The 17027-nt window shown below is 31.4% G+C and overlaps 1 protein-coding gene and 1 long non-coding RNA gene across 6 annotated transcripts in view; both read left to right on the top strand.

The window, feature by feature from the left end:
* LOC145322209 (uncharacterized) overlaps positions 1–17027 on the top strand; it is a 52821-nt gene that overhangs the window by 19135 nt on the left and 16659 nt on the right. The gene's annotated exons all lie outside the window — the stretch shown is intronic.
* Positions 3980–5640, top strand: LOC145322207 (uncharacterized). Its single transcript, XR_013880556.1, has 2 exons — positions 3980–4102; positions 4639–5640. It is a non-coding gene; the product is annotated as an uncharacterized LOC145322207 (long non-coding RNA).

A 17027-nucleotide genomic window follows, 5' to 3' on the forward strand; every position in this document is an offset into this window, starting at 1 on the left:
TTTTAGACTGACATAACCTAAAACATAAAAAGGGAGGCGGAAAAATTAATATCCAGGGAGGGAGGGGACAATGAGCTGTTGATCACACTATTCCTATGTTCAACCCCTTCCTTTCTTTCCCCCCACCCCCCATTAATTATTTATGATGATGATAATCCCATTTTATGGGGGGGGGGAAATGTGGTGGAATTTGAACCACCGACAAGAAATTTTGGTATTATTATAACTGGTTCTACCCCCATCCCTCATTCTCTTCCCCACTTTCCCTTTTATTGAAAAATGCTTCTGTCAAAACTCAATATTACTACTCGATAATGTAGCTCACGTTCACCAAATTTACACATAAGCTGACGTTGAATTGGGTCATACAGATTTTTTTGTTCGGATAAATAATTTAATCAAGTGCATCTGTCCAGTGACGTGCGAAGCACTTTGTTTAAGGGGGGGGGGGGGCTTTGAACATATACCTTCCCTAGTTATACTTATAATAAAGTAAAAGGATGTTTGTCTGTGTGTTTGTCTGTATGTTTGTACCAAAAGAACTCGCTAAACGCTGAACTGATCGGGTTCTCCTTAACAGGGTAGCTTCTCATAAGTCTTGGGAAGGTTTATAACTCTTTTCTTGGGGGTAGGAACACCCCCCACCCACAAAAAAATAAAAAATAACCCTCCTAAAAATTTTTTTTGAGTGCCCCTAGAGGCCTCTATGGGCGTAACTTTTAGTCCTTATAATAAAGTAAAAGGATGTGTGTTTGTCTGTGTGTTTGTACCGGAGGATCTCGCTAACCGCTGAACCGATCAAGTTCTCCTTAACAGGGTAGCTTCTCATTGGTCCCGGGAAGGTTTATAAGTATTTTCTTGGGAGTTGGACACCCCCAACTACACAAAAAAATGAGACCCCCCCCCAAAAGAAAATTTTTTAAAGTAAAATTAAAAATGAGGGGGAGCCTACCTCACCAAAAAATATTTTGTCCCCCCAAAAAATTTTTTTACTTTTTCTTTAAAATCTAAAATAAGAAATTGGGTTATTAAATTTGACTCTCTCCTCCTAGAGGCCTGTAGGGGCGTAGCTGCTGGTATACAAAATAGAATTATGTTTGTTTGTACCAAAGGATCTCGCTAATCGCTAACCTGATCGGGTTCTCCTTTACAGGGTAACTTCTCATAGGTCCCAGGAAGGTTTATTACTAGTTTCTTGGGGTGTAGGACACCCCCTACCCCCCACAAAAATATAAAATCCCCCCTAAATTTTTTTTTCTTTTTAAAACTAAAATTAAATTAGTGGGGTTGACTAACCCCCCACCATAATAATATTCTTTTTAAAAATTAAATTAAAATAGGGGTAGACTACCCCCCCCCCACAAAAAAAAAATGAAAAATGTTTTTTTTTAATTTTCTTTTAAATTTAAAATAGGAAAAAATATGTTGATTAAACCTAGAGGCTAGGGGCAAAGCCTCTTATCCTTATACTAAATTCACAGGATGTCTGTTTTGTGTCTGTGTGTTTGTACCGGAGGCTCTCGCTAACCGCTGAACCAATCAGAATTTCCTTAACAGGGGAGGTTTATAACTATTTAGGGAGGATACCACCACTCTCCCAAGAGAAATAAAAAAAGTCTTTAAAAATTTTAATATTTGAGAGACTTGATCAAAACATAAAGAGGTATTGTATAATTTGAAAGCAATAAAACTTAAACAAAAAACATTTAAAGTGCCACTAAATGCCTCTAGGGGTGTAGATGCTGGTTTATAATATAAAGTAGAATACTAATAGAATAATAATGTATCTTAATCTAACTTAACAAAATCTCACAACCCCAGCAGGAGCTTTTCCTAACATAAACAATGCCCTTAACCTCTGTGAGGCTTTACCTTATCTAACCTAAGATAAACAAAACCTAACATAAGGTGTCCTAAATTAACAATTTATTTTCTATAAACTATAATTAGGAATATGTTTAAAAATTGTAAAATAAGAAAAAAAATATCTCTAATACAAAGTATCTTGATGTTTGTCTGTCTGTCCCTTGGTAACCACTAAACCAATCGGATTCTACTCTTCAAGGAATATACCTTTTGGTCCTGTGTTGGTTTTAGGCTATTTTCTTGGAGGGTGGGACACCCCAAACAACCCCTCCAAAAATAAATCCACCTTGATTTTTTTAAATCACAAATAGTGGGGGCACCTCCAATTTAATTATTTCATAGAGCAAAGCCCCTAGAGGCCAATGGAGAAGCCGCTAGTACTTTATATAAGAATAGAGAAAACCACAATAACCTAAAAATCTCGGAATCAATCTAGCACCCCAATTAATAGAGAAATCTTAATAAAACTTGGTAAAAAACATGTAGAATGTAAAATTGATTATTCCTTGAAAATATCAGTTCTCTATCTTGGAAAAGAGTTGAGATAATAATGAAAACTTGAAAAACTAGGAATCAATCTAGCACCCCAAATATGGACAGATGTACAAAACAATGTATAAAATATATGGGCATATGTCATAGAAATCTACGCTAAAACCTTTAGGTATCTGTCTTGAATATGAGCTGAGAAAATCATGTATACCCAAAATATCTTACAGATACAGACAGACAGACATTTCAAATTAGCTTTACTACTAAAAATACAAATAGTATGTACATATGTTTTTTAATAAAAGTCCTTTTTAAGAATCTATCATGAAAATCAGCCATGACAACTTTTCAAAACTAGAATACTTAATTTCTTTGAATATACTTCTGTTAAAAAAAGTAAATTTATTTATTGTTAGAAAAATAAAATATGTTTGTCTTTTTTTAAATAGACATAATTAAAACAACACTATTCTTTCATTTTAACGCTTGTCAATTTTACTCCTAAATTTTTGCATATTATTATAAATTCTTTTTTCGTCATAAAAACTTTCTTCATTTTTTTTAACAACAGCAAAGCAGTGTAAGAGTGAATCAAATGAATAATTTTTATGAGTTCCAAATTTGTTACACGTAATATGTAAATAGAATGAATCAGCTGATATAACAATAACAAATAATATATGAACGACTCGAGATAGTTTAAATGTTAAAAGAATTTTTTTAATTTCAAAACTTTAACATGATTTAATGATCTAGATTATATATTTATGTTTTAAAAAAGTTTTAAGATTTAAAAAAGGAGATAAAAAAAGGTCGAAACTCCAGACAGAGAGTCAAAGTATTTATTATAGATTATATAATTGTTGTGGATCAAATAAGCTTAAATAATTTACGCACTTTCTCATTTGTTTCTTGAAAACTTTGGGTAGGTTTGTACTTTTGTTATATCTTGTTTAAAAATTTTAATCAAAAATTTTGATATGCCGAAGAAATAATTGTGTATATAATTATTGTTCCCGGGCTAACTAAACTGGTATTAATGTTAAAATTTTTAAAAGCGAAGCTTTTCTATAATTAGGGTCGGTCCGTCCGTCCGTAACGGATAGCTTTTTCCATTAATTTAGGCATGTTAGAATTGTCCTATCCATTTCAAATTTTGCATGGTAATTCCTTTAGTAGCTAGGTACGATTTAGAAAGCGTAGCAACTCTATAATCATTACCAAAATGTCCGTACGTCCATTTTAAACATGTTGATTTTTTAACTTTTTTAACAACAAATTTTTATGCGAACTAATCATCTGATTGATCTGATTTTTAGTATATTGATTCCTGGAACAACAAAGTATAATGTAATAAGCGAAGCAACTCTAAAATCAAGCCCTAAAAATGTAAGTATGTCCATAAACATTATCCTGAAACAAATAGTCTTTTTCAACAAATTTACTTACAATTTTGCTTTGACCCTTATACATTTATATTATGATTATTCAGTTCTGACACTATACAAGTGTTAATGTCTGTTTGTCCTACCGTTTCAGTGCTTCGCTTTTATGGATGTTGTCATCCTTGTTATTTTAATATTTGTAGAAGATTTCTGTAATACATTCAATACATTATCATACTTTTTAATAGTCCTTTCTATTTTCAGATGATTATGTTGTTAATTACTTGAAAATGGCTGCTATAGCTAAAGGAAGTCCATCGTATGCAACATTATTCTTCCCGCAAAGTAGTTTTGGACAGGTACTATTTATTTTTTAACATAGAAGCTTAGTTATTTATATATAATCTTAAAAGAAGGAGAGGGAAAAGTCCCATTCGTGGCAAAGCCCCTTAAGGTGCGATTCGTCGTATTTTTACTATGGCTTTTTATAGGTTATTTTATGTTAGGTTAGGTGATTGCCCCAAAAGGGTTAGGCAATTAGCCCTGCAGGGGCTAGAATTATGAGGAAATCTACTGTGAAAAATACGAAGAATTGCCCCTTAAGGTTCGTTTCCACGAAAGGGACTATACCCGAAGGAGAAGACAATGGTTAAAAAGTTTTAAAAACTAAATTTTTTTATAAAGAAAAAATGATTTAAAAGGTTTCAAGAATTAAACATGTTCAAAATTGACATACAGCCTAATAGCAGAAATTAACATGAAAAGTTTAATGAGGAATACAAAAATTATAATATTAACTTAATCGGTTCAGTGGTTACTAGCATTTGAATGGTTAAACAGACAAAAAAAATGTTACAATATAATATTTATAATATAAATGTTTTAAATATTTCAGATAACCATCTGATCTGAGATGTCCAGCACATATCTGCAATAGACTAGACTGAAGAAGATTAAGAAGAATAATAATTAAATAATTTATATTTGTTTGTAAATATAATTATCAATAAGCCCATACCTTTTCAATAGATCTATTTTTTATTTCTAGTCAAAAATAGGCAATTTACTTCAAAGTCTCAAGTGAGTAGTATTTTATTACTTGCATTTTAGATTTATTTTTTGCCTTTTTGTTATTTAATGATGTTATTCTATGAAAGAACAATAATGTCTTCAACTATTAAAAAGGTTAAAACTACAGCACTTAATAAATTTCAATAATTTCATGTTTTAATTGTTATAAGCCTAATTTATCATATTTTTTTGCTTATGTGCTGTATATGGATTTTATTATCTTGTCTAATAATGTATTTCTATGTATATACAATTTAAAATCATCCTAATATATAAAGTAGTAAGCTTTTTGTCTGTAGTGAAGGATCTCACTAACCGCTGAACCGATATAGTCCTCCTTTACATCTCAAGGCTATTTTATTTTTATAAAATTTCTGATTATGGAGCTTTGCTTTTATGGATATTATTACCCTTATTTTATGTTGGAACATAAGGAACGGGGGAGGGATATCCCTTCTCACCACCAACGCCTCCTATTCTCTATTTTGATACCTGTTCTGTAATGACATTGTAATTTATTTAATAATTAAGAAGGTAATTTAGTCTTTGAAACCGATTGATATCCACAGTAATTGAACCGGTTCTTAAGTCATACTGGAAAATCATGTATAGCATCTTAGTAGAGACAATTTCCACAAATATTGAAATAAAAATAATAACATTTGTACCAGTTTTGTTAGCCTTGAAGGGCCGTATCTTAGCTTTATCATTTTAATAACCGCGGAAAACTGTCTGTAATACGATGCGATAAATATCTATTATTGTGGTGCTGTTAAAATGTCTGATTATTTTGATATATTTACGAAATACATATTTATTATATAGATTTTCATTTGTTTCATTCATTTTAAAGAAAATACCCGGCATTACAAATTCTGATGGATCCCTGACGTTTTTTTTTTCTGGCGTGATGATTTTAAGTGAATAAGTGTAGGAAGAAAATAATATTAGAGGGATTTCAATGATTTTGGTTACTGGGTTTACTTTACATTTTAAAGAAATCCTAATATGTTTTTAACTTGAAAGTTATTTTCAGGTGAAAAATGAGCTCCAACATAGAAGAGCAGCCATTGGATCTATCAATGGCTGCCACAAAAAAAGAGAAAAAAAAGTGGTTACAAAAACTACTCCCAAAGCTGCTTCATTTATTCAAAACCTTTATATAGTGGGGGAAAGGCTCTTCGACAACTATGGAAACAAATATAGGTAAATCCTTAAAAAAAAAAAAAAGTATGTTTGTTAATTTTTTTGTTTGTTTGTACCGATAGATCTTGCTAACCGCTGAACCAATCGGGTTCTCATAAACAGGGTAGCTTCTCATACGTCCTGGGAAGGTTTGTAACTATTTTGTGAGAGGGTACCATCGGTCCACCACCCTCCCAAATATAAAAACTAGCGGCTTCGCCCTTAGCCTCTAGGGGCTTTGCCCCAAGAGGTTTGATCAACCTAATTTTTCGTATTTTAGATTTAAAAAGAAAAAGTTAAAAAAAAAATTGGGGGGGGGGTTGGGGGTGTCCTACCCCCCAAGAAAATAGCTTAAAACCATCACAGGACCAGTAGGTATATTCCCTGAAGAGCAGAGCCCAATCGGTTCAGTGGTTACTGAGAACTTAAGCTTCAGACGGACAGACAGACATCGTTCTACTTTGTATTATAGATAGCTTTTGCGTAGAGACTTGAATGCAACATAGACAAATAATTTCTCAACTTAGATGTTTCAAATAAAAAACAAACATTTAAAGTGCCACTAGAGGCAGGGATGGCAAAATAAAAACCACGTGGTTTTAATCAAGTGGTTTTCAAAAAAAAAAGCTAAAAAAAACAAAAAAAAACAAGGTGGGATGGTTTAAATGGTTTTTTTAATACAAAGGTCTATCTTTCCAGTTATATCCTTATAATAAAGTAACAGGATGTTTGTATGTGTGTTTGTGTGTTTGTATGTTTGTACCGAAGGATCTTGCTAACCGCTGAACCGATTGGGTTCTCCTTAACAGGGTAGCTTCTCATAGGTCCCGGGAAGGTTTATAACTATTTTCTTTGGGGGTGGGACACCCCGAACCCCCCCCCCCCAAAAAAAAAATGAAAAATCCCCCCCTCCAAAAAAAATTTTTTTAAAAACTTTTTAAACTAAAATTAAAAATGAGGGGGGCGGGGCAACCCTCCCAAAAAAAAATGTTCGCCCCCCCCAAAAAAATTTTTTTTTACTTTTTCTTATCTATAATACAAAGTAGAACGATGTCTGTCTGTCCGTCTGTCTGAAGCTTAAGATCTCAGTAACCACTGAACCGATTGGGCTCTACTCTTCAGGGAATATACCTACTGGTCCTGTGATGATTTTAAGCTATTTTCTTGGGGGGTGGGACACCCCCAACCCCCCTAAAAAATTTAAAATACACCCCCCCCAAATAAAATTTTTTTTTTACTTTTTCTTTTTAAATCTAAAATACGAAAAATTAGGTTGATCAAACCTCTTAAGAGGGGCAAAGCACCTAGAGGCTAGGAGCGAAGCCGCTAGTAAAATATAAAATAAAAAATTCAATTATTAAATTCGACTCTCTCCTTCTCAAGTGCCCCTAGAGGCCTCTAGGGGCCTAGCCGCTAGTCTTTTTATAATGTAAAAAATACAGTCAAAAACATAAATACCTAATTCAAAATTCTTTCAATAGTTTAAATCTTTATACTAAAGGGGTAGTTTCACGAAATGCATTTGAACTTAATTTAGTAAACCGCATATTTATTCTTAGTTAATGGGGTAAACTACATTTGAATAGCATATATTTGAAATGAATTCAATTTTCTACCACGTAGTTTTTAAAATATCAAGACCTGAAAATTGTCTTTTTGTGATATATGCAATTTAAAAAGACGATTTTCAAGTCTTGATATTTTAAAAACTATGTGGTAGAAAATTGAAATTTTTTCAAATATATGCCATATAAATGTAGTTTAATCATTTAACCAGGATAAAATATGCGGTTCACTAAATTAAGTTCAAATGCATTTCTTGAAACTACCCCTTTATACTAAATTTTATTCAGACGGCACCTTCAAGGTTATTTAATTTACAACTTTTCTATTTCTATGGGGGTCTCCAGAACGAATTGATAAACCGTTTATTTTTCTTTTATGACTATGAATTAACTTTTACCTTAGAAATCACCACCCACCACCTAAGCACCCGGGACCGCAAAAAAATATCTTTAACAATTTGATATTACAATTTTTTTGATCTTTATGGATATAAACTAACTTTTAGTTTCCATTATGAATAAAAGGTTTATGAGATCGTTAAGATTAGGTTTATTTTTATGCAATACATAATTAAATGAAAACATTTAAAATTATCGAGAAGCTTTTCTATGAACGAAAGGTATTATTCTTATTTTTTTTAGTGTTGCCAACATCCCTTCGTACAGCTGTACATAATATTAGGCAAAGTAAGTATTTCCTTTTCTTCATCAAAGCTTCTCTAAAATCTTATTGGTAAAGTCCCTTTAGTAGACTAGATAACGTTGTTTTAAAAACAAATTTTTTTTTATAATTTTGGTCCGTCTGTCTGTCTGTTCCTTTGTCTGTAATGGTAAGCCATTTTAGTTTATTTAGGCATGTTACAATTGTCCTATTAATTTCAAACTTTGCATGGTGATTATATAATTGTTAGGTACGAGTTAGAAAGCGTACCAATTTCTATAATCGTTACCAAAAGTTCATTTAAACATGCTTATTTTTTAACATTTTGATAACAATTTTTTGTATCCTATATTTACACAATTTGCAACAAATTTATGTTTAATTTCGTTTAGACTTAGAAATTAATGTTTTTATTAAGTTCTGACAATCTACAAGTGTTATTGCTTGCTTGTATTTCCTTCTGATTTTACAGGTTCACTTTTATGGATGTTAACATTCTTGTTTAATTTTACTTTACAGATAATATAACTTATATTTTTTTTTAGTTGAACGATTTAAATCTACCACTTTTCTACTGCTTTTTACCCGGCAAAAGTGCATCTATATACACGGAAATCTTTACAGGTTTGCATTTTTACCAACTAATATATACAAAACACATTTTTTTATTTACAACCTTTTTTATTTTTTACAAATAATTAAATAAATTAAATAGCATATAAATAACATAAAGCCTTTAAAAACAATTAATCAATGGATAAAATTGGACTTGTTTTCAGTTGTAAAGTCTTTTATTGGGGAAAGGCAGATTTCAATGGCCGTTGACCTCGAATCCTCAGTAAGTACTTTTTAACAAATTTTTACATATGTGAAAATTTAATTCCATATGTCGTTCTAGCGCCATCGCCCCTAGCCTATAGAGGCTTTGGCTCAAGAGGTAATTAAAAAAAAAATTAAGTACCTCTGGTGGTGCAACCACTAATTTCAAATAAATTTTTTTTTAATGTGGCGGATATTTTTCCCCCTAAGCAAACAGCCTAAAACAGCACAGAGTAGAATCCAATCAGTTCAGTGGTTATCGAGATCTTAACGGACGGACGGACAGACAGACAGACATCAAGCTACTTTGTATTAGAGATGTATTACCTCATTAACTTCTTGGTATAGTTTACGTTTATGCACTAACAGTGGATGCTTTCATTCATATTTTATTAATTTTTTAGTATAAAAGGTACTCTATAACTTGAAATGTTTATTTTTAAGACTTGCTCTCAATATGTTTCTATTTAATTGACTCTACTTTGTTTTAATTATGGCCAATACACAAATACTCTTTAACTCACTTTGTCTAATTGGTTATGCTCAGTTACTAAACATGAAATTAGATATGTTATGATAGGTATGAAAATCTGTATTCTAATGTAATTAAATTAAGTGACGAACAATTCCTGTGAACGATTCAATGTTATTTATAACAAGGTATACAGTTTGAATCTAATTTGTCATCTTAATCTGATATATACATCAATTATATTATATCTATCTTTACGCATCTGTATGTATGTCAGTCTGTTGTCCGTCAATCTATTTATTAAAGACAATTTGGGGTAATTGTGGATTCTGCTTACCAATGAGCAATTTTATATAATATATTTTGTCCATTGGTCTGTAGGTAACGCCATAAAAGATTTGTTTTCCTTCTTTTCCTTAAATAAGTTTTAAGCTAAAAATAAAATATTTTCCTACTTGAAATTGTTTTTTTACTTTTAACAGCTTTGCTACATTACATGTAATCATCCTTGTTAAAAGCAAAGCTTTTCTATAATTAGCATCTGTCCGTCCATACGTCCATCCGTCCATAATAGTCGGCTGTTTTGTAAATTTATCCATGTTATAATTGTCCTCTCGATTTCAAACTTTGCATAATGAATCCTTTAAGGGTTAAGTACAATTAAAAATTCGTAGCAACTCTATAAGCATTACCAGAAAGTGCGTATGTTCATTTAAAATAGCAAGTTAACTCTATAATTTGAAATGTCCAATGTTCGTTTTTGAAAACAATTATTACCAAAAAATGTCATGAATGTTCCAAACTTTTATTCAACAATTTTCAAATCCTGAAACTTAAGCTGCATTAATCATTTAGCAAATTAAAATTTTAGGTATCTAGTTCTGAGAGATTTTAACATTGGGGCGAAATAAGCATGAATTAAATTGGCAATTTAATCTTAGCCTAGGGGAAATATTTATCGGGAAACATCATTTTTCGGAAACAAACTTAACCATAACTTTAAATATTTTTATATCTTAGTGACGTTGGTATTCGGCAGCATTTCTGGTTAGCAGATATGAAGTGCGGAAGTGTCTGAGGAAGCTAGGTGTTTGAATTACAGAAAAAGAAGATGTCATGTAACCTGAGAAAGCATACGGAGATGTAACGTAGGCGGCAAAGGCGTTTTCCGTGTTATTTAAGTTATTATTTAAGTATTATTTATTTAATAAATTTATTGATAATAAAAATGAGTTCATTATTTTGATTTTTTGTACTTTATAATTATAAGAGGTTGCATGATTTTCTAACACAAATCTCACAGAACACAGCTTCTCTTTAATTAACCATGCTAGTCCGTCTGATCCTTCATATTAGTAAATGTGCCTCAAATTTTAATTCATATTGCCTTTTTCGTTGTTTTAGCATATACTTTTTAAAAATATTTACTATCTAATAAATTTTTTTTTTAATTTTAAACATTAATAGTAACAAAGCTCTTTGATATCTTAAGCAATTTAAATGGGAAACAGCTAGAACGTTAATAAAAAAATTTATAAACACGAAACTTATTACAAAATCTATTTATGTCTTTTGCACTGAACAAAAGATCAATGGTCAGAGAATCATAGAATATATGGAATCTAATCAGAAGAATGCACAAAATAATTCAACTAATTTTAATTAGCAGCTGAGATAGTCATGTTTCATCTTAAAAGTAGTCGGATATTTCAAATTATCGAGTAGCTTTAAAATTTAAAAAATCCTTTTTAAGCATATATGATCTTATTACCTTCATAAATTCTAATTTTTAGCATTCCATACGTACCCTAAAAGAGGCTTGTTAGAATACATGTGTTTATGTATCAAAATCTTACATTTTAAACAAAAAAAAATTATTTCAATGCTGTCAAGTTTCTCATTTTGGTTGTGCGTAACTAAAAATCAAATATTCTAAGAAAAATAGATTATCCTATAATATAAAGTAATAAGATTGTTTTGTCTGTAGCGAAAGATCTCGCTAACCGCTGAACAGATATGGTTCTTCTTAACAGTGAAGTCTCTTATAGGCTCTGAGATGGTTTTTGGCTATTTATTTTTTTAAATGAGTCTGGGTAGGGTTTTAGGCTATTTTTCTGCCTTTCGAATATAGAGCCCTTAGATGCTAGGGGCGCAGCCGCTAGTAAATTATAAGGGAATAAAAATCCAAATCTTTTTTTTCTCATAGTAAGAACTACATATACAAGGATGACAACATCCATAAAAGCGAAGCTCTGAAACAGTAGGTCAAACGAAAATTCACTTGTAGAGTGGAATTACCGAATAATCAGAATATAAATGTATATATGTCAAAACAAAATTAAAAGTAAATTTGTTGAAAAAAACTTTTTAAATACAAGATAATGTTTAAGGATATACTTGCATTTTTAGAGAAACTTCGCTATATAGCATAATACTTTTTTCAGATAAATCGGATAATTTTATCATTCAAACATGTATAGTTAAAAAGTTAAAAATCAACATGTTTTAATTGGACGTCTGGACATTCTGGTAGTGGCTACGTTTTCAAAATTGTACCAAACTGTTATAGGAATTACCATGCAAGTTTGAAATCGTTAGGACAATTTTAACATGTCTAAATTAATTATAAGAGCTAATCGTTTCGAACGGACGGACGGACAGACATTAATTATACAAAAGGTTCACATTTAATAATAAATGAAGTAAAAGACGACAATCTTTTTTAAAAATTATGTAAGGGCATAGATAATTAATAGAACTCATAAAAATAGAGAAAAGTCGTCGTTTATCTTTAATTACAAAATTCATATTATTAATGATGTCATGTCCTATATACATTGAGTAAGCGGGTTTATTAACTAATAAACAGATATATCTTATAAAATATATGCACAGGTATGTAATTATTGCCAAAAAGAAAATTTTTTAATCGTTAGGAATAAATGTTGCAATTAAACAAAAGCGCCAAAATTGAGAATGAAAAAGTGAGAGTGATACAATAAAAAATCACGACCCTATCCCGTGATACAGCGGGGCATTAATTTGTCATCGACCGGAAATGTATGACATGTATATACTCAGTCATGGAAAATTTTAGAAAGGATTACAAGATCCATAAAAGCGAAGCACTGATACAGTAGGACAAACGGATATTAACACTTGTATAGTGTCAGAAGAGTCGAAGCAAAATTGTAAGTCAATTTGTTAAAAAACTGCTTGATATCTCAAACATGCCTAAATTAACAAAAAAAGCTATCCATTTGTGACGGATGGAAGGACCAACCCTAATTATAGAAAAGCCTCGCCTTTAAAATGTCTAAGCTATGATGAACATAAGCCTCCCCCCTCCCCCCCCCCCCAAAAAAAACAAACAAACCTAATAATAGACTTCAGATGGACAACTCATATCATATTACCTTAGATGGGGGGGGAAGGGGTTGGAGGGGCTGTAGTCCTGTATTCTTTATATGAGATCTAAAGGGATAAGACAATGGCAGATAAATTGATTCACATCCCCAATGATCATACACAACCCCTTCTGTAAATTACAATTTTTAAAGTTTAATAATTATAATTATAATAACACATAATACATCTTAAGACAAAGATAATAAAAAAAACATGTATAGAGTCATGAAAAATTAAAAGTATATTTCTGTTTTCAATATCTATTAAAATGTTTAAGTTTTTAACCATGCATAATATTAGTAATGTTATAAGCGAAGCATCTCCCTAATCAAGTCCTAAAAATCTTATATGTCCTTATATCTATTTATATTCTGCCCTCAGTTCTAACACTCTACAACTTACAAGTAATTATAAAGTTTATTTGTCCTACCATTACAGAGGTTCGCTTTGATATATGTTGTCATTCTTGTATTAGTTCTAATTTTTCTAAATGTTAGCGCCTCTTCTTATTGTAGAAACTAGAAATCTTTCTCATTTGTATTTTGAAGCTAGGGAAATCAGAAAATTGCTTCAAAACATCCCAAGACCTAAACAATAAATTGAATTTTGATTGGTTGATTCATTTAATTTAGTGTCAAAATGTTTTAAACACCAATTGTAATCTACATTTGCCTATTGTAGAAAAGGATATATACGTGGATATTATGACAAGGGAGAAATAGTGGTCTATTTAGATTGCTAACAGTGAACTCCCTTGGTGGTTAGTTCGATAATTCATTAGGAGGGGAGGGGATGGGGTAGGGAAGGGAAGGGGAAGGGAGAAATCATTACTTAGACTGCTGCGTAATTGCAACCTAAATTCAAATTAAAAAGCTGAAATGTTATATGAGTCATTATAAAAGGCTTGAAACAAGAAGGACGTGTCTATCACCCTAAAAATTAATCTGTTATGGGCTTTATGGACAAACAAAATTATATATAGAAACAAGGATGACAACATCCACAAAAGCGAAGCACTGAAAGTGTAGGACAAACGGACATTAACACTGATATAGTGTCAGAACTGAATAATCAGAGTATAAATGTATAAGAGTAAAAGCAAAATTGTAATTAAATTTGTTGAAAAACTGTTTGATACAGGATAATGTTTATAGACATACTCAGATTTTTAGGAGGACCTCATTATAGTGTTGTTTCTCTTATAATATTGTACTTTGTTGTCCCAGGAATCATTATACCAAAAATCAGATCAATCGTATAATTAAATCACATTTGTTGTTAAAAAGTAGAAGAATTAACATGTTTGAAATGGACGTACTTACATTCTGGTAATGATTATAGAGTTTCTCAATCTTAACTAACTACTACAGAAATCACCATGCAAGAAATATATAGGACAATTCTAACATGCCTAAATTAACGGAAAAAGCTATCTGTCTCGGACAAATGGACCGATTCTAATTATAGAAAAGCTTCGCTTTTAAAAATCAACTGATGTTTAACATTATATTAAATTATATGAAAATAATTTTGTCTTTAAAGAAAATGAACAATAATAGTTATTTCTCGTATCGTATTATAAACGGCTTTCCGCGGTTATAGAATGTACAATTATAAGATTAAAACTCGGGGCTAGTTTTAATCTTATGATTGTACATTTCTATATTCGTAGAAAACTGGATATAATACGATGCTAGACATAGTTTTTTCGTATGGATGAGAACCGGTTCCTATCCACCGGATTCGAATGAATACAAGAAATTATATTAAACTAACTAAGAAGCATGGAAAAATAATCATGGTGATAACTTTAGTAGTTAGGTACGATTTAGAAAGCGTAGCAACTCTATAATCATTACCAAAATGTCCGTACGTCCATTTTAACCATGTTGATTTTTTTACTTTTTTAACAACAAATTTTTATGTGATCTAATCATCTGATTGATCTGATTTTTGGTATTTTGATTTCTGATTTTGATTAATGAAAAAAGCTATCCATCTCAGACGTACGGACGGACGGACGTACGGTTCAACCCTAATTATAGAAAAGCTTCGCTTTTAAAAATTTAAACTTATAAAATCATTAGATTAATTTAATATCCCTCCCATATTTCTTTACTAATACAACAACAGGAAGTTGAGGTTTTGATATGAGCAAGGGGTCCAACCTTACTTTTTATAAAGCAGGGCTTTTCTATACTTAGGGTCGGTAGGTCTGTCCTTTTAACATTATTCTGTATTTAACAGTTTTACAAAAAAAATAACGTATAATTTTGTCAAAAATAATCCAAAAATATTATGCTTAATTTGTTCTGACACTCTACAAAAGTTAATATCAGTCATTCCATTTTAGAGCTTCGCTTTTATGGATGTTGTTATCCTTGTAATTTTCTCAAAGTAGATAGTGTAAAAAGTAATGATAAATAATTGGAGGGGGGGGAGCAGTATTTTTAATTATCCTATTATATAAAGTAGTAAGCGTTTTTGTCTGTCCCGAAGGATCTCGCTAACCGCTGAACCGGTATTGTTCTCTTTTACAGTAAAGCTTCTTACAGGTCCTGGGAAGGTTTTAAACTTCCCCCCCAAAATATTTTTTTTTTACTCTTTCAAAACTTAATATTAAAATGGGATGAGGTCGACTTTTTCCCCTTCTACCTTAAGTACCCCTAGAGGCTTCTAGGGGCGTAACCGCTAGTATATGTATATTGTAAAACTACAAAAACATGTGTTAGGTGTGATTGGGAGAAGGTTGGAACTTGCCCTGATTAGTTCTGCTAACAAAATATCACATAGGTTTTGGGGGTTGTTGATGGTGTCCCCCCCCCCCACACAATACAAATAGCCTATAACCACCACAGGACCAGTAGGTATATTCCCTGAAGAGTAGAATCCAGCAGTTACAAAGATCTTAAGGGACAGACAGACAGACATCATTCTACTTTGTATTGTAGATTGTGGGGGAGGAAAACTTTTACTTTTATTTATTATCCCTTCATTCTTCTGGGTTAGACTTAGGAGTTGACTTTCCAAACTTTCGAAGCTACTCTATATTTTGAAATGTCCTTCTGTCTTTCTATTTTTGGTGTTTATGGTCGGAATATCAAAATAAGCATAATTTAAATGTACATGTGTACATCTAAATCACATTAAATGACCCGTGTATACATGTCATTCCCCCCCCCCCAAATAGACGTCATATTGTAATTTGATAATTATAACATGACCTCCCCTCCCCTCCCCCATCCTTTCATGCAATAATAAAAACAAGGTTGACTAGATCCAAAATCATTGATAGAAATACATACAACAAGATTATTTGTGTATTGTAGTTTAAGTTATTTAATCTAGAGAGTGACATATTCATAGAAGGTAATTTTGTGTATCATTGTTGAGGATGTACATCAATTTATTGGCCATTGTCTTATCTCTTAAGAACCCTGATTTTTCTTAATATTGATTGCAAGATATTTTGACTTTTAGACTGACCTAACCTAGTTATAGAGCAGCTGTGCCACTAAAAAAGGGGAAAACAATTAGTGAGCAAAACTTAAAAGGATTTTGTTTCTTGTAACTAAAATTTGTTAGGGGAAGGAGGGGAAACTTTCTAACTTACTAGTAGCTTCGTCCCATGTTCCTAGGGATATCTTATATTTTATAGAGAAACTAGCTTAAAACCTGACCATTGATATTATTTATCTTCTCAATATTTCAACTACATACTACTTAACTTTTTAATAGCAAAGCTATTCTACAATTCTATAATGTATAACTCCTAACATTCGTCTATAAAAAGGTTACTATTAAAGATTTATGTCGGATTTTTTTACGAAGATTTTCATCAAATATACTTTTCAAAGTTCAAAGAGATAGGGGACAATGGGATGTTTATTACACTAATCCCAAAAGTTTTATAATATTTTCTTATTTGATGGCTTAACAACATGTTACTTGTAAGTGCAGCGCTGCATCTACAAGTTACATGATCCGAAGTTTTCAATAGGAAGACAATATCATTAATGATCAGTCTACAATTTTCTGGTCTGAATTATTGCTCTATCCCTGTATCTTAGGAATGCAATCTTAGCATTTCTTGGGGGGGGGGG

Source organism: Acartia tonsa, chromosome 6 (genome assembly GCF_053477335.1).
Source record: "Acartia tonsa isolate MP-2025a chromosome 6, ASM5347733v1, whole genome shotgun sequence".
Taxonomy (NCBI): Eukaryota; Metazoa; Arthropoda; class Copepoda; order Calanoida; family Acartiidae; genus Acartia; species Acartia tonsa.